Source organism: Aedes albopictus, chromosome 2, assembly GCF_035046485.1.
Source record: "Aedes albopictus strain Foshan chromosome 2, AalbF5, whole genome shotgun sequence".
Classification (NCBI taxonomy): domain Eukaryota; kingdom Metazoa; phylum Arthropoda; class Insecta; order Diptera; family Culicidae; genus Aedes; species Aedes albopictus.
The window spans coordinates 267,905,886-267,926,014 of NC_085137.1; the positions used below are offsets into that span (position 1 = coordinate 267,905,886).

At 40.1% G+C, this 20,129-nt stretch overlaps 1 protein-coding gene across 11 annotated transcripts in view; it reads left to right on the forward strand.

Annotated features, from left to right (window-relative positions):
* LOC109416672 (transmembrane and coiled-coil domains protein 2) overlaps window positions 1-20,129 on the forward strand; it is a 510,917-nt gene that overhangs the window by 223,562 nt on the left and 267,226 nt on the right. The window lies entirely within an intron of this gene.

Genomic DNA, 20,129 nt, shown 5'->3' on the forward strand with positions numbered 1-20,129 from the left:
TAAAGGGACATTTAGTTATGATTCAGATTTTTTTTATTTTAATGGTGGTAGCCTTTCTGAGGAACGGTGCACCGACGGCAGCGTGAGGTTTTCATGCTGACGCCGGCGATTGCCACGCCGATACGTCCACGCCGATACTTCATAACCAAAACCTGACTCCAACAGTACATCAACATGCCTATACGTTATTCTTGAGAGCTTAGGGAGCCACAAGCTTCGGATATGATGGACGACGGTTCTAATGAAGAACGTCAGTACAATGAATGAATTTCAATGAAGCTCATTTGGAGCTCCCGCGTTGAAACTGCTACTGTAGCAAGTATTTGGATCGCCTACTATATTGATTCAAAAAAAATTCTCCCGGATATGAAGAGCCAGCGATACATTCATCAAATTCAAGCAAACTACTGTTACCATTCCCAGCACTGGATGTATCACATTTTTATAAAACAGTACTAGATATGCTATCACTACGATAAAAAAGTTTCATCATAAAATCTTTTGTATGAGTTTCCTGATATTTTTTTGAAAATTGTTTGGCCTCGGCTAAGCGAATGTCTATCACTGTATTAAATAAATCTCAAAATTAAGCTAATTAAGCGTTTCAATTAGAGCCTTTGTCCGTTGTCCTGTTCTCCCTATTACTTGTGACAAAAATCACACAATCTCTATAAAGTATTGTTAAAATATGCATCGTACATCGGCTCGCCCCTCGGTCAACTGGAGTCTCCAAGCTTTCTACTGAGTCGACAGGTCTACACAGCATTGCGGAGTTGAGCCTAACCAAGAGAAACCATTTTGTCATGCGTATGTGAACTTACAATCGACGCGGTCACAATAAAGTTGTTCTTTCGTTTCTTGAAATAAAACGTGTTTGATTTCGTCTTTATGGCCAACAGGTTTTGGGCCCAAACACGTACCGCGGCGCGAGAGCAGTAAAAGTGCGTAAAAGATTGTTATCGGTTCGGTCCGGACTAAAGTTATTCGCCGGGAAGTAACGTCGGTCGTGAAAGTGCGACGCAAAATTCGTGGTGGAAAAGTTAGGTGATTCCAACTATGCTACGTGGCGTTTCCGCATGGAGCTGATTTTAATCAAGGAGGAGCTATACGAGATGGTGTCTTGTCCGAAGCCGCCACTGCCAAGTGCGGCCTGGCTGGCAAAGGATGGCAAGGCTCGCGCAGTAATCGGGCTTGCCTTGGAGAATAATCAGCTATAGAGGGTCTTGCCCGGGATTTCCCGGGACAAAAATCCCGGGATATCCCGGGATCTGGAAAATGCCGAATCCCGGGATATTTTTCCGAAATTCCCGGGATTTTCCAAAAATCGCAAAATGGCAAAAATGTGCTCTTCTAAAACATATCTCTTCACTTTAACCTTTAAGGACGCGCGCCATCAAGCAACCGAAACTGCTCCGCACTCGCGCTGCATACGACGAGCGAGGTTTTTTGGTAGCGTTGTACTTTTTACAACAGCGCGCGTCCTGAAAGGTTAAATATTTTTTACCATTGCTTTTTTCATCCAATTCTACGCTATCTGGCAAGTCTAGTATATTTTATTTCTACTTAAACCAAGCTTTTAATGAAAGTCCAAATTTATATACCAAAGATTTTTTGGCAAAATGTACGTCTTTCATTTTTCATTCATGTGGCGATACATTACAATTGTATTAAAACTGAATCAACAGGCGAGGTACCGGAATGTGAAATTGAATGATTTATGTTAAGCTATTACTACCGTATGCGTGATAATGTTTACGCCATCGTTAAATAACGTTCAAGTTTTACTTGCGAATGCAACATATTGGTTTTCCTTGCAGACATGTAAGCTATAACTCATATCATAGTAGACTATGAATAAAAAATGTTGATTTCATTAGTTTAACACTTGCACTAAGTGGCAACCTACTCATGATTTGTCCACGCGCAAATCCCGAAAAGTGCGTTTTTAGTCACCATGAGAGTGTCACAGTCAAAACTCGTAAAGATAATTTAGATGAAATTTGTTGAGACATGTTCTGCTAAAGTCTAAGCCAAATTTCCTGAGGAACTCATTTGAATATTTTGAGCAAGAATCGCTAGAGGTAATTCTAGTGATAATTTTGACGAAATTTGTAAGAACATTTGATGATTTATTTACAAGAAAAAACTGCACTCCGTTTTCAGATTTTCTGCAGAAATTCATTCGATTATTTATGATAAAAGAAAAACAAAGCAGGAAGACCAGAACTTCTTTGAAGATTTCCAGCATCCAGCAAAAAAATAAAGCGAACCGTGCAATAAAACCGAAAAATATAATGAGATACCATAGAATAGGAATAAAAATTATATAAAAATTGTTTCAAAAACCACAAAACAAAAATCCTCCGAAGAAATTGCTAAATCTTGCCAAATAATCGAAAAAATAATAAATGGACTTTCGGTATAGAAATGTTGGGATGGAAATAATGAAGAAATTTTTGAAAGAATTATGTAAGACTATTTAAGGGATTTTTTGAAGAAATTCATATCAATTTCACAAGAAGTTTGTTGAGAGGGTTTGCTTCGAATTACTCTGTATTTTTTTTTTTTTGCAGTCACTTCAGTATATTTCACCAAAAAATCTAATCGAAATTGCAAAATTTTAACATCTATTTATTTCCAAATATAATAGAATTGCATCACACATTTTCTTAAAGAAAAAACAAAATGCTGGCAAATAAAATCTTAGAAAATTGCCGTTTGAAATATTCAAATCACCATTCTAACCTTTCTCCATCCAAACTCCGTCATAAAAATCTCTAAAATATTATTAAATATAGTTAGAAACTAGATGAAAAATTCCAATGTAAACTTTTTTTGGAATTCCACACAGATTTTTTTCTCGTCTCGCGGTAATTTATAAGGGATTTCTCTAGTAATTTCATCAAATTCTGCGGATAAGCGGATAAATATGGCGGAGTAGCTTAAGTTAACCTATTTCGGTAGAAGATGAATACCTTATATGATTTTTTTTTTCAAATATCTTTTTTTTTCAGAACTTTTCCAAATTCAAAATAGTTTATTTATTTGGTATCATTGCAGATTTCATAACAGCGCACGTGAGATTTTAATGAACTTTTGTTCCTCGAAAAAATCTCAAATGCACCGGCAGCTGCGATTGTTGTTGTTGCTTAAACCTACTTAGATACTACAAGCCATCATACATATTTACTTTTACAAATATCTACCTATGTTGTTTTTTATATGTACCTTGAGCGCTCGCTTAAAACAAGATAGAGAATAACAGTTCTTCGCTTCGTTGGGTAAGCTGTTGTATGTGCGAGGGGCACTAGACGTAAATCTTCTTCTGCCTATTTCTGAACTGAAATTTGAAGCAACTATTCTATCTGAATTCCTTGTTTCATAACGATGGATTGCATTACCGAGGATAAAATTGTGGTGTATGTCTTGGATACAAACAATACGATGGGTTATTATTGAAACTTGGTAATCATAAAGTGCACATATTGGTATAACCTTTTGTTCAGTATCGTTGTATAAATTGATTGTTGGATAGAGAAATGGGAGTTTATACAGGGTGTTAGGTTCATGAGTGCAAACTTTTTAAAGGGTGATAGAGGACCATAAATGGTGAAAAAAATGTTCTACGCATATAGTCAAATCTCAACCGTTACGTAGTTATTGAACTCCCCATGTTTTTGACTACTATTGCTTTAACTGGCTATAACTTTAAAATGGTCAAACTTATCGCAGTTTTTTAACGCTTATTCGAAAGATTATTGAATTTTCTATCAAATGGCATCTTTGAACCGATTGGTTTAGCTGAATAACTTAGTTTTCTAGAGCAAAATAGCTAAAAATAGTGTGTTTTTATTTGTTTATGTCCATTATCTTTAAAACATGCGTAATAAATTAAAACTCTTTCTTTGGCAAAGTTGTGGCCCCTGTTCCACTCTACAATTTGTTCTTTGACGCAAAACTTCTAACCCTTATCGTTTTCTTGCAATTTTGATTTGAATGTGCGGCACAGTGCGCAAAAAAGTGCTTTCCATGACGATTGCAAATTTCTGATCTGAAATGCGACGTTTAAATCGAAATTGCAAGAAAATGATAAGAGACAGAAGTTTGATGTCAAAGAGCGAATTGTCGAGTGGAACAGGGGTCACAACTTTGCCAAATAAAGAATTTTAAATTATTACGCATTTTTCAAAGATAGTTGACAAAAACAAATTAAAACACACAACTTTTAGGCTATTTGCTCTAGAAAACTTGGTTTTTTAACTAAACCGATCGGTTCAAAGATGCCATTTGATAGAAAACTCAATAATCTTTCGAATAAGGGTTAAAAAAGTGCGAAAAGTTTGACCATTTTAAAGTTATAGCCAGTTAAGGCAATAAGAGTCAAAAGCATGGGGAGTTCAATAACTACGTAACGGTTGAGATTTGACCATATGCGTAGAACAATTTTTTTCACCATTTATGGTCCTCTATCACCCTTTAAAAAGTTTGCACTCAGGAACCTAACACCCTGTATATGGCTTTCATGCATCTATTCTGCTGTAGGGCCCATATAGCCGAGGCGGTAAACGCACGGGTATTCAGCATGACCATGCTGAGGGTGACGGGTTCGATTCCCGGTCGGTCCAGGATCTTTTCGTAAAGGAAATTTCCTTGACTTCCTTGGGCATAGAGTATCTTCGTGCCTGCCACACGATATACGCATGCAAAAATGGTCATTGGCAGAGGAAGCTCTCAGTTAATAACTGTGGAAGTGCTCATAGAACACTAAGCTGAGAAGCAGGCTTTGTCCCAATGAGGACGTTACGCCAAGAAGAGAGAGAGAGAGAGAGAGAGAGAGAGAGAGAGAGAGAGAGAGAGAGCATCTATTCTGCTGAACTTGTAAACCTCTTAATTGGAACCTACCAACAGAACCCCATACAGCAGCAGCGTATTGATATCGACTATTAATAAAAGCATGATAAATTTTCAATAATACGTGTTTAGGTAGGAAATAAGAAAGTTTTCTTAGTATACCACATAAAGGGGCACAGCTTCGAATTAGGTGATTAATATGTGTTTTCCAAGAGAGATGAGAGTCGAGGTAAATTCCTAGATATTTGAAACTATCAGTTTCTTCGATTACAGTGTTTCTAAATACTAATCTAGAATACGGGGCAAGAACTGTTCGTGGGCCTCTAAATATCATAAACTTTGTTTTGTTAGCATTAAGTGACAATAGATTATTTTCAAGGAAAGCGTTAACAGCATGAAGATCTTCCCGCATTTTGTCGATGATTTCCTGTGGATTGTCACCGACGTAGGAAAGAACGGTATCATCTGCGAAGAGCCTCGGGATGCCGTAAAGTTGCAGCTTGCTCAGGTCGTTAATGTAGATAAGAAATAGAAGCGGTCCCAGATTGCTTCCCTGTGGTACTCCTATGTCAATGTTGCGATCTCTACTGCTATGGCCGTTGAATAAAACCGCTTGTCTTCGGTCTGTCAGGTAGCTCCGCAAAAAATCATTGGGAAGCCCTCGCACCCCATATGCAGCTAATTTTTTCAGGAGAAACTCGTGATCAATAGTATCGAATGCCTTCGACAGATCCAGAAACAGGCATCCAGCGATTTTCTTTTGACGATCAATTGTATCCGATAGTTCTTCAACTAACTCTAGCACAGCAGTCTGGGTTGACGATCCTTTCCGAAATCCATATTGTTTGCAATAGAAGAAGTTGTTTCTGTCCAGATAGTGTAGAAGACGTTTGACCAACAGTTGCTCGAATATTTTGTTTAGCGCCGGCAACACTGAGATCGGTCTGTAGTTGTTGAGTTCCTTGCGATCTCCATGTTTGAACACTGGGAAAACTACGGCTTTCTTCAGACATTCAGGATAAACTCCAAGGCTTATGGAATCATTGAAACTATTGGCTAGAATAGGCGACAGCAAATCACGGTGGTCTCTGATAATGGATATCGGCAAACCATCATATCCAGTAGCTTTAGCGCTGTTCAAATTTACTATTACATTACAGACTTCCTCCGGTGTAGTGGGACTAAGGAAAAAACAGCTTGATTCTTCTATAACACTTTGATGCAGGTTTATGTCACCAGAAGAACGCAAATTCTCAGCCAATTTGTTACCAATCGAAGTGAAGTGATCGTTAAAGATATTTGGAATGTCACTTGGATCAGAAACTTCCCCTTTGCCGCAGACATTGATAGAAGTGGTGTCTTGCCTTCGATCAGCGCCCAGCAGATCATTTACACGATTCCAGAAGAGCTTTGGATTTCCAGTAGCCAAAAATTGCTCGTAGTACTCCTTCTTCGCTTTTCTTTTGGCAGCAGATAGTTTTTTGTTGAGGTGTTCCAACATTTCCCTAAGCTGTTGGTTTGTACGATTCGCCCTCCACTTTTTTAGCACATTATCCCTCATGTTGCCAAGAATTCTCATGTCGAAGCTGTACCACGGACAGCCATCCTTCTTCAGACGAACACGCATAGTTTTGGTAGTTGTATTTGAAGCCTTCAGTTCTCTAAACTTTACCCCGATTTCAACCAACCTTGCATTAGGACTTTTATTGCTCCAGTCATTCCGTAATAGGAATTCGTTAAACTGTCTGTTCAATATTCTAAAGTTGGTGAACGATTTTGCAAGGATCCTGTCCCGGTTCACAGTAATCTTGCTGTCAAATACTGTAAGCACATAATTGTGGTCGCTGAGATCACAGTTTATGGTAAAGTTTTTAGTTCTTCCGAAATCGTCAAGCCGTAATATTGCATGATCCAGGATGTTCCCACTTTGAGGTCTTGTTGTGTTTGTATTGGAAACTGCCATGCCAAATGAGCGCAAAAGATTGATATAATCCTCAGAGTCTCGATATGCATGGTTGACTGCAACATTAGTGTCTCCCATGATGAACACAGGTTTAGTCAAATTCGACGAAGACAAAATCTGGTCTAGCAGGACGTAGAACCGCGAGAATTCAAAACTTGGAGGTCGATAAATTCCATGAAGATCCAAACAAGTTTTGTTGAGGTTTATTTTAGCGTGAATGTGATGATATCCATCCAATTCAGTGTTTTCCAGGATTACATATGACAAGCCGTGCCTCACGAAGAGAGCTAGCCCACCAGAAGACTGAGGGCGACAAGAGTAGACACTGGAAAATCCGTTGATATTGTAGAAGCGAGCTCTTTCTTCCTTAATCCAGGTTTCACAAACAACCAAAACGTCAACTGGAATACCCAAATTGTCGATGAACACTGCTAACGAATCCAATTTTTGTACCTCGTTCAAACCCCGAATGTTGATTTGTATTATATTGAAGTTCTGACTGCTACTACGGTAGATAGGTTGTTGGAAGGGTGTTTCAATGCAATAGTTTTCACTCTCGATTTCGTTGCGGTTATTATTGCTGATCATCTTGTTTCTCTATTAAGAAGTCCAGCTAGATGCTAAGCGATTGAATCAACTTATCAACATCAGATCGAGTTCTTATACGGATTGGCGCTGAAGATTTCTTAATTTTGACCAAAACTTCGCCACCAGTGCTAGGCCAAACATAAGCAAGACGAAATTTTTGCTGAACGTTTTTTAGGTCATGTAGAAGTTCGACTTTCAAGGCTGACAACTCATTCCTAACTGATATCAATTGGTCCGATTTACCATAATGGCGCGCTATGGAACAAGCCTGAAGCCTTCCAAACTGTAGTTTTGCATTGACGAACGTATGCTTAGCTTCAGAATTGTGGAACATTACTCTAATCGGGGGTGTCACATTGTGGGAATTGGCACTCTTGATCCTTTCACAGTGTCGAACTTGTTTTATGCTCAATTGAGGACATACGACCGAGAATGTTTTTTCCACTATTTTGGAAGTATTCTCGTGCGGAGTCATCGGCAAGCCAGTAATGATTGCATTGCACGAAACTGTATCACGATTGCAATTATCTAGTTGTTTCTCCTGTTGATGAACAGAAACGCAGAGCGATGCGTATTTGGTTTCCAGGGATGCAACCGCTTTTTTCAAAGAGACATTCTCCTGACGAAGCAAGCGGACGACATTGCACAGCTCCCTAAAGTCATCGACAATCTTGTCGAAGGAGTTAGACATAAACTGTTGACTTTCAGTTATTTGATCCGTGAATGCATCTAGTCCCTTTTGAAGAGTAGCCAGGATTTTGCTAGATGAAATCACGGTTGGATCACCGCTCATGTTGCAAACAGGGCAACAAAAGATACAAAAACTGTATCTGAGTTAGACGTAGATTGCGCAACTCACAATCAGATGGCGCTCCTCGAAAACGATCGACGTGACCCCAACCAAGAGAACAGTAGTTTGACAGCAACGACTATTGTTAGCTTGCTCACCTTTACTTCTGCAGACGGTTTGTAGAGCGAGATGGCCTTCCTTGATCGATGCCGCTTCCTTCAGGTTGAATCTGTTCAACTGGGTGGTTGATAGCGCAGGGTTTCTGAGGATCGGCACGCTGTGGCGGGACGGGAGGTCAGGAAATGAAAACACAGCAGCGAAATCGAATTTATTTGTCCAGCAATACGGTTACATCAGAGCTTTCTATGTAGGTGTACAAATAGACGCATCAAGAACGTACGAGTATTTGGTCTTGGAGGCAGAAATTTTGGCAGTATTGGCTTGTTTTGGTTCGCAGCAGTATGGCAGATGGGGCAGTTGCCAATTAGCGGGTGGCGGATGGCAGATGGCGGGTGATTGGTGGAGGGTGGCAGATGGCGGGCAGTAGGTTGCGGGTGGCGGGTGGCGGTGGCGGGCGGCGGCTTGAGTGACGATTTGTTGAAGCGAAATAGGCAGAGCAGCAATGTAGCAAATATGGCAGTTTGCACGGCCGAAGAGTAGATTTTTGATCAGCCGATGTAGATGTTTTTGATAATCTACTGCAGAACGCCTGATATGTGAAGTTGCACTATCACGTAACGATCACTTAGAGTGATATTTAGCACTTATTGGAGGCAGTTTTCAAGAAGATTTTCAATAAAAACTCGGGAGCAACAGTGTTAGGCTAGTGTCTTCGATGAGAGCAACAACAACTCTCTTTGAATGTCTCCAACAGCTCTTAAACAATCAAATGTCTATGATGTTTATTTTTTATTTTGAATATAGTGACTTAAAGTTGATCGAATTTAATTTAAAGTGTTTAAGAAATTATTCTATCAGTTTTTGTGTGAAGAATTAGCATTAAGTTAAAATTCACAAATACAAAGAAATTTAAAAAAAATCTATCAGTTTTTTCATCGATTTTCGGAAAATTTTGATTTTTCCCGGGATCCCGGGAAATTCCGGGATTTGGAAAATAAAAATCCCGAATCCCGGAATTTTTTTCAGCCCGGGAAACAAGACCTAGCTAACCCACGTGATGAAAGCTGAAACCGCTAAGGAAATGTGGGAAGTTTTGCAGAAAATTCACCACCGATCCTCTTTGGTGAATAAAATCCACGTGCTACGTCAGCTGCTGCGCTTGCAGCTTGAAGAAGGCGGAAATATGGCGGACCACATCGCAAGTGTTATGGAGCTGTCACAGCGTTTGGAAGCGATGGGCAAGCAACTGAGCGGTTTCTGGCTGGTGGCAATATTGTTATCCAGTTTGCCACAGTCCTAAGATGGCCTGATTGTCGCGCTGGAAAGCAGAAAGGATGATGAATTGGATTTGGAGTACGTCAAGGGTAAACTCTTAGACGAGTGGAAGAGACGAGGCGATTCAATTCACCACATTTAGCACCTTGTAATGCATAAGTGCGCAGAAGACACCGACACAATTCGATGCAATATCGCAGTTTTATTCACGATCCCGCACTTATACTAACTGCGAAAGAGGTCCAGTGGGGTGGAAAATGCGCAATAGATGAAAGGAAAGAGCTTCCTGAGCAGAACGAGTTTCTAGAAGACCCGGAAGACCAACCATCGTTGGATCAATCGGCTAACGATATCATGCAGGAAGAGGCTTCATTGTACGACGGAACTTCAAGTGAGGAGGAGGTTTTCTACGGATTCCCACGACGTTCATCGCGAAGTAATAAAGGATTGCCACCAAAGCGTTTCTGTCATGCAACAAAACTGGCGAAGTCGTCTGCGGAACCATCAAGTTTTGAGGACGCAATGACGAGACCGGATAAGCACCTGTGGATGGAAGCAATGAAAAGTGAAATCAGTTCTCATCATTTGAACAAGACTTGGGAGTTGGTTGAACCACCTGTGGGCAAGAAGATCGTTGGTCGCAGATGGGTGTTTGCTCTCAAACGGAACGCATCTGGAGAAGTCGTTAAACGCAAAGCGAGATTGGTAGCCCAAGGGTTTAGCCAACGTTATGGGCTAGACTATAATGAGGTGTTTGCGCCCGTTGTAAAACATGCAACACTTGTGCAACACTTCGTACTTTGCTCGCTTTGGCGTCTCGTCGGGGAATGTGTCTTAAACATCTGGATGTAAAGACGGCGTATTTGAACGAGGAGCTTTATATGCGCCAGGCACCCGGTTTCGTACCTGCTGGGAAAGAGAAATTAGTTTGCCGTTTGAAAAAGAGTGTGTATGGCTTAAAACAGTCAGCACGTTGCTGGAATAAACGTATCCACGAAGTATTGATTCAAGCAGGATTTCAACAAGGAAAGGCGGATCCATGTCTGTACACCAAAGCGGTGGGCGAACAACGGATTTTTGTATTGATTTACGTTGACGACATTCTGGTGGCCTGTGAAGATGAGAAACTACTGGTAGAAGTCCAACATCACTTGGAGAAACATTTTGAAATAACAGCGCTAGGGGATCTACGAAGTTTCTTGGGAATGAAGATTGCTACTGAAAAAGGAGAGTACTCGATTAGTCTTAAGGGTTACATTGAGCAACTTGCCGAAAAGTTTGATCTGCTGAACTCCAAGCCAGTGAAAATGCCAATGGATCCAGGATACGCTAAGGATGCAGGAATCAGTCAGCCTCTTGCAGACATCAACGATTATTATCGAAGCTTAGTAGGTGCTCTTCTTTACGTTTCCGTGAACAGCCGGCCGGATGTCGCTGCTAGCATGTCGATCCTTGGACAGAAGGTAAGCTCCCCAACACAAGCAGACTGGTCAGCAGCAAAAAGAGTTTTGAAGTACCTGTACACGACCCGTGATCGAAAGTTGACTTTTGGTGGGAATAGTCGCCGCCTACTAGGTTTTGCTGATGCTGATTGGGCAGGCGATTCGGCAACCCGCAAGTCTATGAGTGTTTACGTTTTTATGTATGGAAATGGAGCAATTTCTTGGCGCAGCCACAAACAAACATGCGTTTCCTTATCGTCTATGGAAGCTGAGTACATAGCACTCAGCGATGCGTGCCAGGAAGCAGTTTGGCTCCGGCAACTACTACAGGACTTTGGCGAAAAGCAAGAAGATGCAACTATCATTAATGAAGATGACCAAGGGTGTATTCCATTTGTTCATGCGGGCCGGATATCGAAGAGATCTAAGCATATAGAAACACGACAGTTCTACGTGAAGGATGTTTGCGACCGTGGCGATGTGAAAATACAGTATTGTCCATCGGAACAGAACACAGCTGATCTGTTCACAAAACCACTTGGTACATCGAAGTTAATGCAGCATAGCAAATCCATAGGTTTGCTCCCAGCCTAGTGCAGCGCTGAGTACAACCGATATACGCTGAGGAGGAGTGTTAAAATATGCATCGTACATCGGCTCGCCCCTCGGTCAACTGGAGTCTCCAAGCTTTTTACTGAGTCGACAGGTCTACACAGCATTGCGGAGTTGAGCCTAACCAAGAGAAACCATTTTATCATTCGTATGTGAACTTACAATCGACGCGGTCACAATAAAGTTGTTCTTTCGTTTCTTGAAATAAAACGTGTTTGATTTCGTTTCTATGGCCAACAAGTATAACATTACGCGGTAACGTGTACAATAACTATTTCAAAATGTTCATTTTCACACCAAAAATAGTAATCACATTTTGTGCTCGTCCGAAAATTCAAGATTTGATAACCCTGTTACCGCCACGTAGTTAACTGTCCGATCTCAATCAATTGAAAAAAAGCCCATTGCTGTAAACAAATTTTAACAATAGATTCCTTCCACTTTTCCAGAGTGTTGCACTGTTTGCTCAGCGATGGATAGCGCACCGCGGTGCACTTATTAACCTTTGGGCTGGGATGGGTGGTGTCTAAATAAATATGCACAATTTATTACTTGCACTTCTGCACACTTTTGATTTTTTTGCCTCGTCGCCACTTTTATATTTTCTTTTAGGTTCTTAATCAAAAAGAAAAAAAATGTGAACAACAGACCACGTTTACAAAAGATAGTCGTACTCATTTAAACTCCACATTTTCCTCATGGTAGAAATAAATCATTTTCCTTAAAATTTCAGCTTCCTTGCACCCTTTTTCGCCATAGTGTACCAGTTATGGCTAAACCCATAAGGAATGCATGCAAATAGTGCGAAAAGGAACCGAAGTTAAAAAATGTATCCATAACTGGTAGAGGGTTCCTATATCATTGGCACACGCTGTAATACACTGGGAAAAAAATCTTCATTCCTTCTATGTGTCCGGGACATGAATTTTTGCAATGGCGGTAAACACATGTTTTCCATTAGTGCGACTCATACTTTTGATGAGGCACCATACAGCAGCGACTCATACAATTTAGAGCACATACTATTCATGTGCTAATTTGCCTGCGTAATCGGGTATTGGTTGCATATACTTTGGATGTGGTTTGGCACATGGATATTTGCCATTAAGTATGAGGCAATTTTCCTGAGTGTACACTTTCACCCCTTGAACTCGCTTCAACATTTATCTACAAATATCTTACATCTAACAATAACGCATGGTTCAATCAACAGAGACATATCTTAATTCTAACTTCGAAATACACTTATTTACTAGTTGCAGATCCTTCCTCGACACTGGTCTCCTCATCTTGTGGTAGTGGGCACACTCTGCATACGGGTCGCTTATATATTCCACTAGCTGTTTTCACAGTCACTACACGTACGACTCCTTCGGCGCTGGGATGAACATCAACAGTTCTAGCCAACGGCCAGTACAACGGAGGCATGTTGTATTCACGCAAAACTACCAGACTACCTATACGTATTGGGCTGGGTTGTTGAGTCTTGCTGGAAGTCTGTAGTTCGGCGAGATAATCCTTGCTCCATCTCTTTCAATATTTTTGAAACATTTGCTGCTGCTGTTGGTGGTGGTTCAGGCGGCTTGCAGGGATGTTGAGCAAATTACGGTCAGGTAGAGCATTCATTAGAGCACCGATTAAGAAGTGGGACGGTGTGAGGGCATTTAAATCTAATGGATCATCGGACAGTGGAACTAAGGGTCTGGAGTTCAGGGCTGCGGCTATCTGGACCAGTAGGGTGGCGAAGTTTTCATAGTTTAGCTGACAAGTTCCAATTTCTTTCTTGAGAGCTGTTTTCACGGAACGGACTGCAGCTTCCTAAAGTCCTCCGAAATTGGGTGCTCTTGGGGGGATAAACTTCCAGGAAATTCCTTGGAACGCTAGCTCATTACCGATGCGTTCTTGGCTGGATTTATCATTCAGGATGCTGTAGAGCTCGATCAATTCATTTTTCGCACCAGCAAAATTCTTTGAATTATCTGAATGAATCTCGAGCGGAATTCCATGGTGTCCAACAAAACGGCGGAGTGCAGCAAGAAATCCAGCAGTGGATAAATCGCTTACGATCTCTAGGTGCAAAGCCTTTGTAGCAAAACACACGAACACTGAAATGTATGCTTTGGGTGCGGCTGCGTGGCGATGAGGTGGCTTCAGATAAAAGGGACCGCAGTAATCCACTCCCGTTATAGAGAACGGTCGACTTGGACGGACACGTGTGCTTGGGAGTTGACCGGTTGGCTGCAGAATGGGCGTAGGTTTGGTACGAAAACAGCGATAACATTTGCGAAGGACTCTGTCAACTACTCGTTTTCCGTGAATCGGCCAAAACTCCTGTCTCATCGTGGAGAGTGTCAACTGTCGTCCACCGTGAATAGTTTGACGATGGTAGAAGCCAACAAGAAGCCTTGTGAGCGGATGAAAACTTGGGAGAATTGCAGGATGTTTGGTAACGTATTCTTGATCCGAATGGCGTAGACGACCTCCAACTCTAATGATGTAATCCTCATCCAGGAAAGGGAAAAGGCGTCTGATGCCTGGTTTACATGGGTCAACTGAAACGAGCATTTCACTTGCCAACTTCTCAAATATATTCATTCGAAACGAATGATGTGTTTAGACTCAGCAAACGACTCGAACGGCCACTTGCATGCTCTTGAATGCATTTCAGTTGAAGCAAGTGTTTACATTGATCAATTCGCGCGGTGCGTAAGCAAACTGAATTGAATTCAGCTCATCTGACAGATAACTTGAATTCAACTCACATGAATCGCGGGTTCAGACGGGGCAAGTGAGATGATTACGTTTGACTTGAACGGAAAAGTTCAACATGTTCAACTTTCGTTCAAGTCAAGTCAGTTGCTGAAGTGAGATGAACGGTGGTGTTTACACGTTCAATTCACATTCAATTGGGCGTTTTCAACTGACTGGAATCAAGTCACTTGCACCGTCTAAACCAGGCATGAGTGATGACTTACGGCTGACATGTCGTTGTTTTTGCAAGTGCTCAATATCCGTGGCAAAGAGTTCAGTCTGAGCTAGTTTCACCAATGCTCGCTTCGCACAAGAGATTTCTTCAACTGTCAGACATGGAGAACGATTCTTTCGGTCAAGGAAACGACAATTACGACCAAATCGTAGACAGTAACCGACAATCCGCAGCAATGGTTCCAAAGAAGCAAGGCAAAGCGAATATGACATCTGGTTCGGAGCGAACGAGTGTGGTGGGCGCTGCAATCTCACTAATTTCCAATTCTTCGTCGTTGAAGTCAGTCTTCTTTGCTTCGGACGGCCAAGTGTTTTCTGGACATCGTAACCAAGGTGGACCATTTTTCCATATTTGACTCTGAAGAAAATCGTTGACAGTCGTTCCTCGGGAGACTAAATCTGCTGGATTCTCCTTTCCGGCGATGTGTTGCCATCGATGACCTTGCGATAGTGTTTGAATTGCGGACACTCGGTTGGCAACGAACGTTTTCCAAGTATTTGGAGCAGCCTCTAGCTAATGTAGTACAATCGTTGAGTCAGACCAAAAAGTAGAGCGGACCTGCCCAAGATCAATTGCCTTGATAACTTTTGAGTGTAGGCTAGCTGCTTCTTTCGCGGCACATAGTTCCAAACGTGCGAGGGTCAACCTTTTCAAGGGAGCTACCCGGGACTTCGAAGACAACATTTGGACATGAATGTTTCCTGCTTGATCCGTGGAACGTACATATAAACAGGTCCCGTAGGCTAATTCAGACGCATCAGCAAAGCAATGAATTTGTACATCTGTCCATTGGGGAGTGAAGGCGAATGGATCAATTCGAAGCTCTTGCAATTGGTGCAACTGTTTGTGAAAAGCCGTCCATTTTGTCTCTAATTGAGGAGGCACTGGATCATCCCATCCAGTCTGTAACAAAGCAAGTTGTTGCATGATTTTCTTTGCGTATACGACAACTGGAGATATTAATCCTAAAGGATCAAAAAGCTTCGCGATGCTCGACAGAATCCGTCTCCTTGTCCAAGCTGTATCGTTAGCTTCGATATCCACACTAAAACGAAACTTATCAGAACTTGGTTCCCAGGTGATTCCTAATGTCTTCACTTCTTCATCCGGATTCAGTTGAAAAGTTATGGACAAGTTTGTGCCCAGCTGGTCCGATGGAACGTCCAGAAGTGCCTCAGGACGATTTGAGCACCATTTCCGCAAAACGAAACCACCCTTAGACATCAAGTTCGTCAAATCTTGTCGAAGGTTGATGGCTTCGGCTATACTAGAAGCGCCACCGATGTAATCATCAACATAAAAATCGTGGGTCAACGAGGTGCTGGCAATAGGAAAGTCGCCCCCCTCGTTTGCTGCCAATTGATGCAAAGATCGGATGGAAAGGAAGGATGACGACGTTAATCCATATGTAACTGTAAGCAGTTCATATTCGCCAATGGGGTCCTCGGTCGAAAATCTCCAAAAAATCCTTTGAAGGGATGCACATTGGGCAAAATCAAGCCCAAAGGTGGAAAAAATTAATAACTTTCTTAATACAAGACACTATGTGACCATCAATGGCTTATTCGAAAGCAAATTTTCTCAAGAATTGGTTGGTGGATGATTCATGTATGGGCAACTTCTCTGAAGCGAGTTATAGAGCCCGTTTTACCCCAGTTCCCCCATAAATTTGTGAATTTCTCTTATTTTACGGCACTTGTTATGATTTTAATGATTATTTCGCTGGGATACCATCGCCTCACTCCTATTGAGTAACGTTACATACAAAAAGTTATTAAAATGTTGGAATTTTAGGGTGTTATGGGGTCAATTAGGGAATAGTATATTTTCAAGGTAGAAATTCATTTTTTTTATTTTTATTTATGATTTTTTACGTGACAATAACTAAATAAATGATCGAACACACATGGTTTATTCCTAAAGAAACCATTTTTGGCGAGTTTGATCTCAAATTATTGATTATATTTAAGTTTTCCCGCATACAAATATGAGTAGTTCCCATCCTTATACCACCGATTCCAAACATTTCCAAACGATGAGCCATTGCTTATAAACTCCAAAAACATCCTAAATGTTGTTTGCACATAGCCCCATAGACGGGAGGTGACGGCAGCATATAGTTTTAAAGCTTAGTTTACCCAAACTCCCCTATAAACTTATTTTTTATTGTTTTTAAATTAAAACAACTTTAACTTGAAACTTCTATGCATGATATGAGTTAATATTGATGAAGAGTTAACCAGTAATATCTCTGCATCCTATGAAATTTGGAAATTAAGGGTACAATGGGGTTAAATGAAAAAAAAAAAAACATTCAAAAAGCTTGAATGACCACAAAAGTTGACAAATAGCTTGTTCGGCAGATAATTTCTATACGAATAATTCTTGTACTTACGACATTGCTTCAGCGGGGAGTAAAGCCTGTTTCACCCTAATTTCCCTAAAAGTATCATCAAATTGTTCCATTGCAGTTGATATAATATATCATTCATATTATAACATTCTGATTCCAATGAGTATACATGAAAGATGTTATAAATATGACGTTTGGGGGATAATGGGGCAAAATATGCTGCTGCTTATTTCTCGGAATATTGGTATTGAAGATGAATAAATTTATAATCAGTACGTGAAATAATATTTAAAGTCCATGTCGCACACTTCCATTATTCACCATTCCAAGCATTTCATGATGAAGAGCTGTAGCGTGAATTTGAGAATATCCAAACTGCTGCTTGCCGATAGACTTTATGGGGGTTGTAGTAACACATTGTAGTAAAAAGTCTCCAAAATGCATTCGTTTTATTTTTGTTAACGAAATAGCAACTTAAACATCAAATAGGTATTTATTTTGTTTTGCTATACACTAATAATATGACAGTCTTATTCCACTTAGCTAGAAATCCTCTACATAGAGATAAGCGGAAGTTACATATGTCGATTCGGCAACGCTGTTCATTTTGTTTACATCAGCTGCCAACACTTGCTGCAAAGCTAGATGTTCAAACTTTGTGCGTGACTTCGTAGTGGTTCAAGTTGTTTTGTTTACATTTTCTAATTATGGTAGATTTTTTTTTCAAAATTTTGAAAAAAATAGCGGAGCAATCGATGAAATCTGAAATTTATTGCAAAGTGTTAAGCTAAACATATCGGCAGAAATGAAGCAAGAAGCAGCAATGAAAGTTTTTTCGAGAAGTGCAGCAACAAAAGTTTCGTCATAAGCTTGAGCTTTTGAAAGCAGAATTAATTAAATTCTATCTTTTTACTAAACTTACATATACCGTCAATTTCTCGATATTAAAAATAAATAATTTTAATTTATTTAGTTCGGATTGCAATATCGTTCAATCGACGCCTTCTTACGAACGATCAGCCTGTTCATTTGGCTCACACTTTGACAGTTCTTTCTGCACGATTGGCTTACAATGGCCGCCTCCGCAGATCTCTATAATGTAGGATTACTACACTTAGCCAAGTACACTACCCGTCATAAGTATATACTCAAAAAAAAAATGCATTGCAACAATATTGTATCGCATTTACTCACCTTGATATCTCCAATACTTTACAAAGATACTGTCTTCATCAATGTTATTCAGAAGCCCAAAAGCAACAACTTTTCTGAAAGCGGCATTTTTGTAGGTGTTTTGGAGATATCGAGGTGAGTTAGGGTGGTTCAATATTATTGCAATACTTTTTGTGAGTCTCTACTTATGACGGATAGTGTATGTCTTTTAGTAATAGATACTAGATTTCCTAAGCACATCTCTTTGCACATCTGATCATAATCGAAGTCACCTTCATCTGGCGTTGCCGTTCATTGAAACAGAATCTTCCCGTTTGTGGCGGTAGTACAATTTCATCGTTTTTATAAAGACATACTGCCATTATATTTGACGAATTTTGCTCTGGGGATGATTTCCTTGCCAGATGTTCTCGAACAAACTTATGTCGTATATGCAGTCTTTCGCCTGCTTGTTCGCTAATGAAGATCAGTGGTGGATATGGTCAATGCAAAAGAAAAGTTAAATAATTGATCAAGTTCAATTGCACAAAAAACAAAACTCTTCAGGTTAGATATAAATTCCTCAAGATGTTGGTATTGACTTGATTTTTTGTATTCGGCTAGATACTTTGCTGTACGTACTGCGCAAAATCGGACACCCTACAAAAAAGTCTTGCACCCTACATTACATACACTCAATTCTTTCTTTCAAGTCAATATGTTGATACACACATCAATTCTGAGGAAATGCTGTCGTTCATTTGACATTATGTCAAGGGAATTTCAATAATGCCAAACCCCGGACCAACAAAAAATCGAACCCAACACTCTCAGCATGGTTTTGTCGAAAACTCGCACGATTGACGCTTCGGCTATACAGTGTCGGACAAAATAATAAGACCGCCGGTCCTATTTCATACAAAATGGCCAAGTTTGACGATAAGGTACTTGGTTTCTAGTAATCCGATTTGGCTGAAATTTTGACAGCCGACATGAAATCACGGGAATTTTGATTTGTATTAAATTGATTGAGTTCTGTTCACTACTTTCAAAGTTACAGATATACGGTGCGACAAAATTCTAACACCAATTTTTTATGATGGTTATTTGTGGTTAATTAAATAAAAATGTCCCCAGGTTTAAATGGCATCCTTAATTTTAGTACTTGCTTGTCAATCATCAAGTATCAAATACTCACATATATCCTTTGGTAATAACAATCTAAAAGTGGTCCTATTATTTTGTCGTTTCGTATATCCATAACTTTTGATGTAGTGAACAGAACTCAATCAATTAAATACAAATCAAAATTCACGTAATTCCATGGAGACTGTCAAAATTTCAGCCAAATCGGTTCACTAGAAACCGAGTATTACATCGTCAAACTTGGCCATTTTGTATGAAAAACGGGTAGTGGTCTTATTATTTTGTCCGACACTGTATGTGTTCTACCTGTGCATCAATCAGTCATTAATGAACTCGTATGGATATTATCTTTCAAACAAGTTATTTGTCAACTTATATGGTCATTCGAGCTTTTTGATTGTTTTTTTTTTTTATTTAACCCCATTGTACCCTGAATTTCCAAATTTCATAGGATGCAGTGATATTTCTGGTTAGCTCTTCATCAATATTAACTCATATCATGCATAGAAGTTTCAAGTTAAAGTTGTTTTAATTTAAAAACAATAAAAAATAAGTTTATAGGGGAGTTTGGGTAAACTAAGCTTTAAAACTATATGCTGCCGTCACCTCCCGTCTATGGGGCTATGCGCAAACAACATTCAGGATGTTTTTGGAGTATATAAGCAATGGCTCATCGTTTGGAAATGTTTGGAATCGGTGGTATAAGGATGGGAACTACTCATATTTGTATGTGGGAAAACTTAAATAGAACCAATAATTTGAGCTCAAACTCGCCAAAAATGGTTTCTTTAGGAATAAGCCATGTGTGTTCGATCATTTATTTAGTTATTGTCACGTAAAAAATCATAAAT